This window comes from Petaurus breviceps, unplaced genomic scaffold, assembly GCF_028583685.1.
Source record: "Petaurus breviceps papuanus isolate PSGF00001 unplaced genomic scaffold, PetGlider_PUasm1.0 90919, whole genome shotgun sequence".
Classification (NCBI taxonomy): Eukaryota; Metazoa; Chordata; class Mammalia; order Diprotodontia; family Petauridae; genus Petaurus; species Petaurus breviceps.
Window position 1 is genome coordinate 21,649,823 of NW_027187378.1, and position 15,536 is coordinate 21,665,358.

The following is a 15,536-nucleotide window of genomic DNA, read 5'->3' on the forward strand; positions in this document are numbered from 1 at the left end:
TGTCGGTTAGTCAGAAGGCATTCATTGAGGACTTGTTATGAACTAGGGCTAAAAATCAGATCAGTCATTTATGACTGTATAACTAATAAGCAAATTATGTTACTCTATCAATTTTCCCTTCATTGTTAATGAAGTCTGTTTTACAAGGCCATCCTCCATTCATATGATGAGCTACAGGGATAAAGGGTTTGTGCCCAAGCCTGGGGGACAGGGCAGCCAAGACCAGTCTAGGAGGAGCACAATAATGGACGTTACACAATAAGGGAACAATGAAATAACATGCTACATTAACGTAATGGAAGACAGCGGTGCAATTAAGACAGACCAGTGTGAGGAATACAAAGAAACCTGAAAAGACTTTTATGAAATAATGTGAAGAAAAAAAACCCACCAGAATGACAAAGTCCACACTAACCACAATCATATAAAGGAAAATCTATGAAAATGAATACCTGTTGACCCAGAAATGCCACTACAAAGTTTATACTTCAAAGAAATAAAAAGGAAAAGGCCATTTGTACAAAAATATTTAAAGTAGCTGTTTTTATGGTGACAAAGAGCTGGAGACTAATCAGGGTGCTCATCAACTGAGGAATGGCTGAACCCATTATGATATGTGAATGTAATAGAATGCTATTACTCCTAAAAAATGATGAAAGGGATGGATTCAGACAAACCTGAGAAGATTTATATGAACTGATAGAGAGTGAAGTGAGAACCAGGAGAAAAATGTACACAATAACAATACTGTAAAGGAAAAAAACACCTTAAAAGACTCAAGAACTCTGAAAGATGCAATGACCTATCGCTATTCCAGAAGACTGATGATGACACATTACCTACTTTCTGAGAGTTGACAGAATAAGACATTTATATTTTCCAACATATTTCATCTGTTTTGCTTGATTATTCACATTTATTAAAAAGGATTTTGTTTCTCTTTTTTTCCATTGGGGAGAGAACAAGAGGGAATAGGGAAAGGTTAGTTTCAATTCCCCCTTTCCTCTAAAAAGAGGGACATTACAGCATTTTTAAATGCACAGAAGAGAAGAAAGGTCTGAAAGAATTACAAGCAAAACAGTTTGGGTAGTTATATATTGAATTTATTATATACTTAAAGAAAAGCAAGCTATTCAAAAGAGAGATTTGTAGTTTCATATACAATCCTACTTTTTCTGCTCTATTATGTATGTGGAAATGTTTATTTCAGTTGGTGCTTAAGTTCAGAATTTTAAAAAATCAAATTTTTTTTAAAAGGATGAAGAATACTGAGTTATGCTATTTAATATTCTATTTAATTTAAATCAACTACATTTATACAGTTATTTAGCAAATACAGTTGGTTGTAATGTTCAATATTTAAGTTTTTAATACACCATTTAATTTTATAAAAATAAAAAAGACAAGCTGCTACCCCAATAGCATTGGGATGTGATCATATTAGAGAGGCATAAAGAAAACTACAGATAGGCCTGGATCTTAGGTTCAGCTGCCAGGGCCTGCCCTCATACCTCCTTGGATGTTTTTTTTCTTTACACACACAGTGAAAGATTTGTTAAAGAGAACTTTCCTTACTGCTACACCTACACCTGGATTATTCTAGCCAAGGAGATTTGGCAGCAACACCTAGCCTCCATGATAATTAGATCACAAAAGTGCCATGGCCCAAATAATATCACACAGTAAATGGTTTTTTCTTAACAATGCTGTGATATAGATGGTACAAGTGTTATCATCCCCATCTTACGGATAAAGCAGATAAAGTGCCTAAAGCTCAGAGAACTTATATGACCTTCCAGGGTCACATCGCTAGTAAGTCTTAGAGAATATTCTCCAACCTAAGCCTTCTGACTTCCAAGTCTAATATGGAAGCTGTTAGTGAAAATATGTAAGGATCATTGGGAGCCACCATGCACGTGGGTTTAAATACCCCCTTTTGATGCTACTTATATGATCCTAGGCAGTTCACTGAACTAGCCTCGGCCTCAATTTCACCTGTGAAATAAAGGAGTTGGACTAGATGGCCTGTAAAGTCCCATCTAGTTCTAGACCTATGATCCAATGTACTCCAAAAGATACAGAAGATATTACTCAGAAAGTCTCCTTAAATAGCTGAGTGTGAAGGGAAAAAAATATACCCAAGAGGGCATAAATATGCCAGTATGTAATTTACTGCAGCAAGATTCCACCTATTAAGATAGAGAATGTTTTTCATTATAGCTCTCTGTGAAGTCATAACTTTCTCAAACATTCCTTTCCTTTGGTGTAAAACTTTCCATGGATAATCTTAGTCCAAAGGTACCTTTTTAAAAAATACTTACAGACAATCTAGTTTGCCATTGAGTCAAGAAAAGACTGGCAGTAGAAGAAATTGAGGGAGACAGTGAAATAACATATTTTCAAAGTGGGAAGTCAATATTATTTTTTTCCAAAGGGGGAAAAAAGCACAAATGAATTTATCCCCTTCCCTTATCAGTTTAAAATCTGACCTTTAAATTTTAAGACCTAGTCTCCCCTCCTATATGTGATGCTAAAAGAGGGGCCTGGAGACCATTGGCTTGATGTATTCCAAATCTATTATCTTATCTGCATTCTTTACCATACCTACCCAACACAGTGCTTTGTAAGATTCAGAATTAGAATAGACTGTAAAAGATCAGAGTCTAACACTCTCATTTTACAGATGAAGAACTTAAGCTCTAGAGAGATGAGTTAACTTGCCCAAGGTCATACAAGGAGTAAATAGTAGAGTGGGGATTCAAATCCTATTCTTTAAGATCCACATTCCTTATGCTTTTCTTTTCTTTTTTGCTTTTTTTTTGGAGGGGCAATTGGGGTTAAGTGACTCGCCCAAAGCCACACGACTAGTAAGTGTAAAATGTCTGAGGCAACATTTGAACTCAGGTCCTCGTGACTCCAGGGCTGAGGCTCTATTCATTGTGCCACCTAACCACCCCTCAGTATGCTTTTCAATAAACCATGATACTCTCCTTCCCTAAGGATAAAAGAAAATGGAGAGCAGATACCATATGACTATACCATAGTACAATGGATAAAGGCTTGACATGGAGGCAGGAAAATCTTAGTTCAAATTCTAACTCTGATACTTAGCTATGTCACTGTTTGAGCATCAGTTTTCTCATCTGCAAAGACAGCATAGGAATGCCTGTAGTACCTATTTCACATAGTTGTGAAGATTAAATTAGAGAATATATATAAAAACACTTTGCAAACCTTAAAGCACTATGGAAGCAGTTATTATCATTAATGTAGAAATGAAATTACTTTGAATGTTTTTCATAAACTTTGTCTTAGTGAAAAAATTCAATTCTAATCACATAACCAGAAAAACATCAATTATAATGAGAGAACAGAAAACCAAATTAAAATAGGGAAGAAAATGAGTGGATTTAAATCGAAAGGAAAATTAAAAAAAAAAAGTTACAGCAAAAGAAAGCCTTGTTCAATATTAAAAATTTCTCTAGATTGAATGATTAATTTATTCAACAAATATTTATTGATGTACTATGCTGAAGACATTGAGTAGTTGTTCTTTCCCTCTAGGAGAAGGGTCTGCAAGAATATCATGCTTTCAAGTCAGTACCTTTCCCCTCAAAACAAGCACTTATTCCTTTTACTTTGAATTTTATTTTATTTATTTACTTTGAACTCACTATCCTTTGATTCAGCAGTCAGCCTACACCTGGGCATATACCTCCAGCATATAGAAGACACAGGCAAACCACCTAGCAGATATCTTTGTAGTAACAAAGTAGAAACATAGTCAACAGTCACTGACTAGGGAATGACTTAAAAAGCCATGGTATATGAATATAAGAAATGATTAATATGAAAAGTTCAGAGACACATGGGAAGATTTATATGAATGGATATGGAGTGAAATAAATAGAACCAAGAGGACAATATGCACACTGACTATAACAAGATAAATGAAAAGAAAATCACCAAAAGGAAATTGAATTCTGAGTAATGGAAAAACCAATGAAGGTCCTAAAGAAGAGATAATGTAACATACCTCAACCCTTATAACTGAGAGATGGGAGATTCCTAAATCAGAATATTCTTTATATGTTGTTAGAAAAAGCTTCTATATTTTATGTTTTTGTTCAATTGTTTTTCATTGTCATAAGGGTAGTGGTAAGAAAAAAACAATGAGGTAGGATGGGAAGTGATCATGATGTAGAAATAAGACAGCAACTATACACACACACACACACACACATATGTATACACACACATATACATATACAAGGCAATTGGAATTAAGTGATTTGCCCAAGGTCACACAGCTAGTAAGTGTCAAGTGTCTGAGGCCAAATTTGAACTTGGGTCCTCTTGACTTCAGGGCCAGTGCTCTATTCACCGTGCCACCTCACTGCCCCCAAAATATATTTTTCAAAAGGAAAAATTTTTAAGTCTAAGAAAAAAAAGGCATTCGCCTAAAAAGAAACACTCCATCCTTCCTCCTCCCTTGGAAGATCAAAGATCAGAAAAGCTCAAAGTTGGAAGGGAGCTTGAAGGCCATGCAGTCTAACCTGTACTTAACTTAGAATCCTTCCTACAACATTTTCAACACCCAGTCTTGACTTGAAGACTTCCAAAGAAGAAGAATCTATATCTTTCCAAGGAAGCTCATTCACACTCATTCACACCTGTCATCATTTGAACTCCTAAAGAAAATATAAGTATTAAGCAGACACAAATATTTCAAATTTGCTAAGAAAAAAAATTTTAACTGCAAATTAGCTTATAAGGTAGCAACAAAATAATTTCTTTCAAAATTACTACTGGAACTTTTTTTTTTAATTTAAAATCTTTTCTAGAATCTTTTCCAAATTGTATACTTAGCACCTTACATAGTTGTAGAAAGTAGGATGGTTTGTTTTTACTTTATTCAGTTTGCATAATATAAGCCTCCTAAAATAAAATAACAATAATAACAACGTTTTAAGGATTACAATGTTCTTTGTATATATTATCTCATTGGAGCCTCATAACAATTCTTGGCAGTAAGTTAAACAACCTATGTAAGCTAATAAGTACTTGAGGAAGGATTTCAACTCAGGCCTTCCTGAGTCCACATCCACTGCTCTGTCCTCTACACCACTTAGTTTCCCATATTTCTGTGTTTTTTTCATATGTAGCATTTCTTACAACACAATAATATTCCATTACATTCATATACCATAATTACCTTAGTCATTCCTTGAACATGTGAACTGTGGCCAGCTCTGCTATTAGAAATGATGTTGCTTCTAATATTTTTTTCAGAGGCTCATATAAACCCCATGATGATTTGCATAACTGGGACCACTCTCCTTACAAAAGAAATGGGAAAAAAGAAAAGGGCAATGGAAAAAGTCATAGGAATGTCATTTTGAATCCTCCCAAAAGACTTTTTGGGAGCTGATGAGCAAGTCTGAGAAACATTTTTCTCAGGTGCTGAGAAAGAGAATAAATTGGAATGGCTTACTTAGAGTAGAAAATAAAGATGACAGAATAAAGCAATAAAAGGTCACCAAAGTCCCTAAGGAGACCCTTTGTGTTACAGAAGGAAGGAAGGGATTGTGGGACCTGGGTCAAGGAACATTAAAGGACCTGGAGGCATTCCAACCACAGGACTGCCAGAAAGAACAAGAAAGCTTCATGCCAGCCCTGGGTAATCCATTCTAAAAGAGCTATAAGTCTCTTCTAAGGGAGAAAGAGGTTAGTCCAGCAAAGAACCAGGACAGCAGTTACTTTAATAAAGGGAAAAGATTTTTTTTTTGGCTATCTGTGAGCTTGCATTTAAGTTCTGTTTCAAGCCTTGTAAGCTGAAATACTTGGAAGAGGAGCTTTTGATCATTCTCTAGGAAAGTGCCATAAACTTATATTCCTAGATGCCACCTGAGAGAAGGCACTTAAGTCAGATTAACTCATGGGACTTCTTCTGGAAAATGCCTAAGTCTCACTTGGATGGGGACAGATGAGTCAGAAAACAAAATGAGCCCCACCCCCAATCCCCATAAAAATGTGACCTTTGTCCCATCAAGAAAGCTCCAGCATGCGAACTACACAATATAAGACAAGTCAGGTGCATAAAAATATCCAAAACAAGGCTGTACACAAAGGTCAAATGAGCAATGTTAACCAAGACTCCTAGAAGAATACACGGGGAACTTTAGCACAGTATGATAAAAAGAACAACAAACATGGATGTAGAAGTACTAGGTTCTTCTATGACTCCTCCAACGAACAGTTAGTTGTGTGACTTTGGAGAAAGTCACAATCTCTCTCCAAGCTTCAGTTTCCACAGCTATAAAATAGGGATAATCATACTCGTACTGTCTATATTACAGAGTGGTTGTGAGGAAAGTATTTTGTAAAACTTACATTGTTATTCTAAAATTAGCTATTGTTGTCCATACTTGCAGCTTGGATGATCAAGGAAGGTGCTTCATAGAAGCTGTAGCACCTAAGTGGGGACTTCTAAGATAGCAGGGTTTTGATAGCATAAGAAGCATGGGAAAAAGGGGGCTAGATTTGGAATCAGGAGACCAAAACTGGAGCCCTATATCTGCTACTTTCTATCTATGTGACTTGGGGGTAAATTTCTTCACTTTTTTGGCTATCAGTTTCCTTATCTTTGAAAATAAAAGGATGGAACAAACCTATTTCTAATTTCTCTCTTTTCAGCTCCTTTTGATGTGTTGTTTTCCCCATTAAAATAAAATGCCCTGTCCCTAAGGGTGGGGAAAATCTTTCTTTGTTTGTATTTGTGCCCACAGCACTTAACCAGTACCTGGATTTAAGTGCTTAATAAATGCGTGTGGGTTGTCTGACTGGCTTTAAAATCTATGGGGATCAAGGAAGAGAAAACTGTCAGACATGGAATCCCCATTCTTAAAGTTTAGGCATAAGTAAGTGCATACATACTAGATTAGTATTTTTAAGAGTATAGACTCTCTATTGTATATTTCTCTGATTCATTGCTTTTTTCAACAACTATCCTAAATTCAGACAGTTCCCTTTGCTCAAAGAATCATAGAAAGTTATAGTTGGAAGGAAGGTTTTAGGTGAAGCCCCTCCTCATTAGAAGAAGGGAGGGAAAGGAGGAAGAAGGGAAGGAAGGAAAGGAGGGAGGAAGGGAGAGAGGGAGGAAAAAAGGAAAGAAAGAAAGAAGATGGGAGAGAAGGAAAGCAGAAAAGAAAGAAGGAAAGAAGGAATGAAGGGGAAAAAGAAGAAAGAAAGGAAGGAAGGAAGGAAGAAAGGAAGGAAAGAAGGAAGGAAGGAAGGAAGGAAGGAAGGAAGGAAGGAAGGAAGGAAGGAAGGAAGGAAGGAAGGAAGAAAGGAAGGAAGGAAAGGAGCAAGTATCTGTGTCAAGTACTGTGCTGAGCAGAAGGAAAACAATTCATATAGGCCAGTGGTTATCCAAGACAGAGGCAGTTCAGTTTGGAAAGTTACTATTACAGTGAGTGGTACCATACACTCCTTGCAAAAACACTATCAAGAACTGAAGTTCAAGAACTGAAGGGGCAGGGTGATAAGATAGCCATAAAGGGAAGTTGTCTGGAGAGGCCAGGGAGCAGGACAATTTATATAGCACTTTAAAGTTTACAAAGCTTTTTCCATACATTATCTTATTTGAGTTTCACAATAACACTATGAGGAAGGTAACTATAGTATGACCAATAGATGAGAAAATAGACACTGAGAGGTTACATGGCTTGGCCAAGTTACATAGCCAATAAGTGTTAGAAGTAAGAGTTTAATCCAGGTCTTCCTGACTCTAAATCTACAACATTACATCACAATACTTCCCTCTACCACAATTGTATAGCACATGAATATTGGTAGGGATACCCTTGCCTCTCCTCTTTATCTTGATGCTACATCTTACTGGTTGGTTGGCTTGTCCTTCCTTATTGAAGAGGATCAAAATGACATCACCATTTTGAGGTCAAGGTACAGTGAGTCCAACTGTAGTCGATCAGACCAACATGAGCTCAAAAGGCTCTACCACATGTGGGACATAAATAGTTCGTATGAACATTTGGATTGAAGATGTTTCCAAATGTGTACATGTCATGTTTCTTTTTGAACTACTGCAATTCGGCTTTACTCATAGCTCACAGTGCCTTCTTTGATGCAGTCATGCCATGCTGGGAGGTCCTGTGGCAGTGTTTTCCATGTCTCACAGTCAATTCCAAAGTTCTTCAGAAAGACTGGGAGAGTGTCCTTGCATCACTTCTTTGTGAGTGCTTACCTTATGTGAGTTATCAATAAAATAGTCTTTTAGGGGGTGGCTAGGTGGTGCAGTGAGTAAGAGCTCCAGCCCTGGAGTCAGGAGGACCTGAGTTCAGTTCTGGCCTTAGACACTTAACACCCACACCCATACACAAAAACTAGCCGTGTAACCTTGGGCAAGTTACTTAACCCCAATTGCCCTTCAAAAGGCAAAAAAAATAAAATAAAATGAGATAAAATAGTCTTTTAGGTAAACATTTATTTGGCATTTGAACAACATGGTCAGCCTTTTGGAGTTGTGGTCTCTGCAGCAGAGTTTGAATGCTTGGCAGTTAAGTTCAAGAAAGGACCTCAGTGTCTGGTACCTTATCTTGCCAGGTGATCTTCAGAATCTTCCTGAGATAATTCAAGTGGAAGCAATTCAGTTTCCTGGCATGGTGCTGGTATACCATCCGGATTTCATAGACATACAACAGTGAGTTCCATACAATGGCTTGAATGACCTTAAGTTTAATAGACAGTCTAATATTTTTTCTCTCCATTTTCCTTCAGAGCCTTCCAAACACTAACCTAGTGCTAGCAATGCATACATCAACCTCATCATCTATATGTATATACCACCTGTTAAGGAGGACTCTGGCAAGAATCTTACCAGCAATGATTAAGAAAGAGCATCCCCTATGACTGGCATAGAACAACCTATTTCCTTTTCTTTTATAGAGATGGACAATGGAGGCATCCTTTAATTCTTGGGGCATAACGTCCTCTTGCCATATAACCTGGAAGATTTTAGTCAGCTTTTATATGAACAGTGGACCCACTGGCTTGTAAATCTCAGCTAGAATAGAATCAAAACCAGGCACTTTGCCACATGAGAGGAATCTAATAGGATTCAAAACCTCTTCTTCAGTTAGAAGTTTGGCTAAAGAGGGATTGACTTCAATTTGAGGTACACAGTCAATGGATTCAGCATTGGTTGATCATGGTCTGTTGAGAACACTATAGAAGTGTTTGGTCCATCTCTCCAGGATCATGGCCTTACCATTAATCAATGTGGCTCCATGAGTATTGAGTAGTTGAGAAGCACCATAAGTCTTTCACCCATAAATAGCCTTCAGAGAATCATAAAACTGCTTTGGATTGTTAGTATCAGGGTAAAACTGAATCTCATCTGCCTTCTTACTGTGCCAAGAATCCTGCATCTTCTCTATGTGTAGCTTGCATTTTACTTTTGAAGAAGTCAAATGCTATCTTCTTAGAGATGGACAAACTATCCTGCTGGTAAATGTGTGGAGTTCTCATTTTTCATTTACCAGCTTCTGAATTTCCCCATCATTTTCATCAACCAGTCTTGATGTTTGCAAATGTTCTGACTCAGATAAGTAAATGTGGTGCTGCACAGCAAATCTCTGAAAGCTGCCCACTCCTTTTCTGCTCCACTGTTCCCAACAGTGTGTTGGCTCAGCTTTTCCTCCAAGTCAGCAACAAACTGTTCATGCTTGGAGAAGCACCTTATCTGATGACATTAAGTCTTCTAGTAGTTGCCCTACCTTAAGGCTATAATTTTTGTTGAATTTGAATGTTTAGCTTGGAGAGGATAAGTCTATAATTCATCCAGTACACTGCACCACACATCACCTTCATCATTCTTGCATCTTGTCCATCTCTTCTCTTTAAATGGCATAGACTATTAAATGCCAATATTTGCTGTGAGGGTGCATCCATGAAGTTCTTTTTTGCTTTTAGGTAAATGGAAAACCATATCGGTGAAGAGAAGGTCATGAGACGCACAAATTTTCAGTAATAGGCCACCATTGCTGTTGCTGTTTCTGACTCCACTCCTCCCAAGGAGGTTAAACAACTTGCCCAATAAATGTAAGAAACAGGAGTTGAACCCAGGCATTCTTGGCTCTAAATCCACCACATGACATCACAATATTTCCCTCTACCACAATTGTAAAGCATATGAACACTGGTAGGGATACCCTTGCCTCTTCTCTTTATCTAGATGCTATATCTTATTAGATCATTTTAAACACATATACTCTACTCCTCATGATATAAAGATTTTGAAAGGAGAGGCTCAAAACAGTAAAACTATAATAGTACTAGAGTCTTGATGATTGAAAAAATGGAAACCAATTTTGACCCTACCAACCCAGTGTAAAGCTAGACTCCAAAATTAGAGGAATAATAGAGTAAAAGTTCATGTGACAAAATTCAGAACTGATGCTGAAGCTAAGGACACGAATATTTAAAAACAAGTGTTTCAAATAGCCTATTTGCTGAATTCCTAGAATTGTTCAAATACCCATGAACCAAAGAAGCTTAGAACTTAAAGAAATTATGGGTCCATGAACTAGTTGTGTTTGTTTTTTTAATTTTGATGCCTATTTCAATTTGATTGGTTTCCTTTATAATCCAATATATTTGATGTATTTAAAAGCATTATCCTGAGAAGGGTCCATAGGCATCACAAGACTTTTAAAGATGGGTCTACCACATTCAAAAGGTTAATAATTCCTGAATTAATCCAACCCCCTTCCTATATAGATGTTGAAAGATGAAATAACTTTTCTAAAGAGGGAAGGGCAAGACATCATGGAATTTGCTTTTCCTATTATGCATTTTTGGGCTCAGCAAGCAGGAGAAATAGTGAAGAAAGAAGGAAGTCTCTAGAGAAAAACATCAACAGTAGGTCCAAACAGTGCTGACATTGATTGGTCTAAGACAGAAGATAGAAAAGTCTACCCACTGAAGGAAAAGTTTAAGCAATAGGCAGCATGATACTCTATCTATCACCCAGAGCTCTTATCACACCACTATCCCAGTCCCAATCTTCTCCAAATTTAACATGCTGAGACTCTGGTTTTCTATCTTAGTTCATTACTGAATATCCTCCTTTGGAAAATGTAGTTTGGGTTAGGAAAGCGGAGAAGGCCAGTAATTACATGGATAATTTAGGCAAAAAAAATTACTTGGGACCAAATTTAGCTTTACATTTATAAGTCCATTTAAAAGCACATGAAAAGCCACTAGAGTAGTACTGCATGGGTGCTAATTTTGAATAATTCAGTTCAGTGCTTCAAGGGCCTTTGACTGAACTGGAGAATTTCCCAGTTCCATCTTGAATTTTGCTAACAGAAACATGTCAGGCTGAAAATGTTTCAAGAGTGTTGGTCTGTAAATTCAAGATAGTTCAAAGCGAGGGTTTAATAGAACAAGAACAAGTAAGGAATTTTTCTAAACTAGTTCTGGAAATGAAACTTTCACATCACCATTCTTTGATTAATAATTGTCTCAAATTTTTTTCTTTGCTGTCCCTCTTCTCAATGGTTAATGCTACCATTATAGCTTAAAACATCAAGCAAAGCTGGTTAAGAACTTTGAATGTTAAAAAAAAATACAACTAAACAAAACTGGTGGCTTTTCAGACACTGCTACTGCTTTAAGGGAACTTTATCACAAATGACAATTTTGAAACACACCCACTTGATGTTAACTTGACATTCCTCTGTAATTTAAATTTGGAATGACCTATTTTTCCTGAAATCATAAAATTCAAAGCTACCATTTCGAAGTCATTTCTTTGCTGACTCTGTGACATTATAAGTTAACTGGCAAAATATTTTTCAGAATAAAGAAAATTATTATAGGCTCTCCAGTCTTAGAATTAGGTTTCTATTTGGAAGGTTATCTAGTCAATTAATACACAAACATTTATTAAGTACCTATTATGTTTCAGGAAATGCTTTAGACCCAGGGGACACAAAAATACAACCACCAAATAGTCTCTACAGGCAAAGAGCTTACCCCTTCATTTTATAGATAGAGAAACCAAGGCCCACAGAGATTAAGTTATTCATCCACCAGTACAAAGCTAGAGTCTTGGACCCAGAATTAGTCTTCAAAAAACAAAACAAAATGTGAGCTAAGTGTTTGTAGGCTTAGGTACAAATCTTTTGCATTTTCTGCCAGGTAAAATAAAACCTGTTTTGAAACAAACAAAACAAAACAAAGGTAAACTAAGTAAGAAGAGACTTTCCTATTTAAGTTCTGGTCTTTACTGGATTACTGCTTTGCTTGTTTATCATATAAAGAATGCCTCATTATTTCATATTTAGATACCAGCTATATTTTGGTGGATGAAGAAATGGCTTTAACACATTTTGTCTAAGAAAAAGTTTGCCTGGAGAAACATTAGTAATTAATAATTTCTCTGCAATTAAAACAAAAAGTTCTTCATGATTAACCACAAGCCTTCAGTTTTCACAATGCACAGCCACTTTCTGAATTCTTAGGTTCAAGGTTGGAAGCTTTAGAAAGCTTTCAGTCCCTTAGGAAACCGACACTAATACCAAGAGAGATTAAGGGACTTATCCAAGGTCACACAAGGTAGGAGGAGGATTTGAATCTAGATTTTCTGATTACCAAGGTAGCAATCTTTCCATACTAACAGACTGTTCATAATGTATCCTGATACATTCTGCATTTGGGAAAGATTAATTCTCTGACTATGACTACTAAAAACAGAAGAACTACAGTATAGACAATGAAAATAAAAGTTAGAGAAAGGGAAACTCATTTTACCTATGGACTCAACTTTTTTCTCAGTTACTCTACTACCGGTAGTTGGTGACAATTAGTAGGAACTTTAGAGCCAAACTGGTGGTCACCACCCTTAGTTTTGCAACACCTCAGATTGCTCCTGTTTTCTCAAGTATGGGGACATTTTCCCAAATTTCAAATCAAGTATATTTTCTGTAGTGCTTTAGGTGGGCATCAAAGTATTTTATATACTAGATTGCAAACAATCCAGCTTTGGAGAGAAATTCATTCAAGAAACTCCAGATTGCTTTTAAAGATTGAGTTTAACAGTACAAACAGATAAGACTCCCACTTTTCAGGAACTATCTAGTTTGTGATTAAGCTTCTTTTCTAGCCTGTGTCTCTGCCTATGGGAAGAAAATGGAATGCAAAGAAAACCAAGTAATCTCTTTCTTGTTTAACTGATCCCATTAAAAGTCTGGTGGTGGAAGATGAATCCAATTTTTAAAATAATATTTTTGAATGCTCCATGGATGTCATTTATCCAGTCTTCTCCTGGGGGCTCTACCTTTTCCTTTCTCCTCTCTTTTCACCTCAATAGCAAATCAAATAAATTAGCAAAATGTACATCTTAGAAATAGGGAAAACCTTACTTTTGTATGGCCCGATTTCTACCTTTAAATATGTTTCCTGACATGATTCCCCCCCTTAGATTTTAGTAGTGAGAATGTGCTTCTCTTTTTTTAGAAAGGAAACAATACTTTAGATTTTTCAAAAGACCAGAGCTGCTCTTGCTTTAACTGGAGTTCTTAATCTTTGTTTATGCTGCGGAACCCTGTGGGTAGTCTTGTGAAGCTACAGACCTTCTCAGTGTTTAAATGAATAAAATAAAATACATAGGATCACAAAGAAAGTCAATTATATTGGAATACAGTTACAAATATAAAAAAAAAAGGTTCATAGACCTCAGGTTGAGAATATCTTGCTTTAATAGTCACAACCAAAAAAACAATTTAAAAAATTCGATTTATAAGAACTTCCCTTCATCCTTTAGATCTAGGCAAAACCTTTTATGGTTATCAAACCAAAGTCTGTTATCATGTGCAGGAGATTTTACTGCCGATTAAAAACAAAAGACAAAGTCCCCTCCCCCTTCTATAATCATCTTATTTCCCTCCTTAAAACAATGTTCACATAGTTAGGACTAATATATTTTCAGTTCTAGCATTTTACTCCGAGGTTGTCTGGGATCAGTCTCAGCAACAGCCCAATGAAGCTGATGTCTAAGGCAGATTTGATCTGAAAGTTCAGGCAAAAGTTGATTTCTTTAAGCTTGCTTTTTTGCTTGGATATTTTGAGGATTTTTTTTTTAAGCGTTTGCCTTTAATTGCCATAGACAGCTAAGTTTCCTGAATTCTTAAACTGCCACATTCCTCATATTAAATAGTCTAGTCTCAGGTAATGCAAATGCAAAAAGGGATACTATTCATAATTATTTCAGAATACAGGATTTATATCACAAATCAAGGATTCCTAAAAACTGCTTCAACATCATCTGGGAGAATAAAAGCTAACATTTGTAGCTATACCCGAATCTATCAGCTAACCACATTCATCATGAAAAGAGATGGAAACCACATGTGGCACAGGAAGAGAAACCACTTAGCTAAGGAAAAATGTCTGGTATATGTTCAGTTAGCAAAAAAGCTAAGGGGTTTTTTGTTGATGGTTTTGTAGGCTGTAAGTAACTCTTCTCAAAGTCCTAGAGATAGAGAGGCTAACATATTTAGAAAAGTTGTTGAATTGTGCCCTTGCAACAAGAAAGCCAAAGACATAATGGATTCCATCATTACCTTGTTTCAGTATTCAATATGGGGAAGTCTACAATGAATTTCAGTATAGAATAATCATTTAAAAAATGAGGAAATTGAGACCCACAAGGTGAGTTAAGATTAAATTCAAGGTGATTCAAGCTTAAATATGGGACCCAGATCTTCTGACTTCAAGGTCCAGACTTCATTCTACTGTAGGTGGTAGTCTCAACATTATTAAGCATTCTTCATAGAGAGACAGCTGAGGCTTAGTGGAGAGTATACTGAATTTGAAATCAGAGGACCTGCCTTCAGGTAAGGAAAAACTCTTGAATAATTATAGTTATACCAAAGTGGAAGGAGTTGCTTCTGGTGGTAATGGGTTCTTCTTCACTGCAGGCTTCAAAATAAGAACTATTTATATAGCATTTTAAAGTTTGTGAAAATACTTTACATACATTATCTTAGTTGAAGTAGATGCTTCAGCTATTATTAATCCCATTTTACTGGTGAGAAAGGTGAGTCTGAGGGAGGATAAGCGAGTTGTTTGGCACTGTGCCTGGCACATAGTAAGTGTTTAATAAATGTTTAGTGACTGACTGAACTAGCAACTGTCAGAGGAATGATCTGAACCAAGGTCTTGTTTAACATCAAGTCTAATATGTTGAAAAGATCTTTAAAAGCAAAGGCTGGATGGCCACTTAGACATGATGTAGAAGGAATTTGTTTAGATATAGGTTGAGCTTCTACTTCTCTAATTCTGTTACTCTAAATATTCTGCATGTTTCATCTCTGCATGAAATTTCTTTGGGCCTCAGTTTCTTCATATGAAAAATGAAGGGAATGGACTAAAGTGATCTCTAAAATCCAGATCAAAAGAGCTACACACACACACACACACACACACACACACACACACACACACACACA

General features: G+C 36.4%; 1 protein-coding gene across 1 annotated transcript in view; it reads right to left on the bottom strand.

Moving 5' to 3' along the window:
• Window positions 1-15,536, bottom strand: part of MERTK (MER proto-oncogene, tyrosine kinase) — a 136,308-nt gene that overhangs the window by 119,278 nt on the left and 1,494 nt on the right. The window lies entirely within an intron of this gene.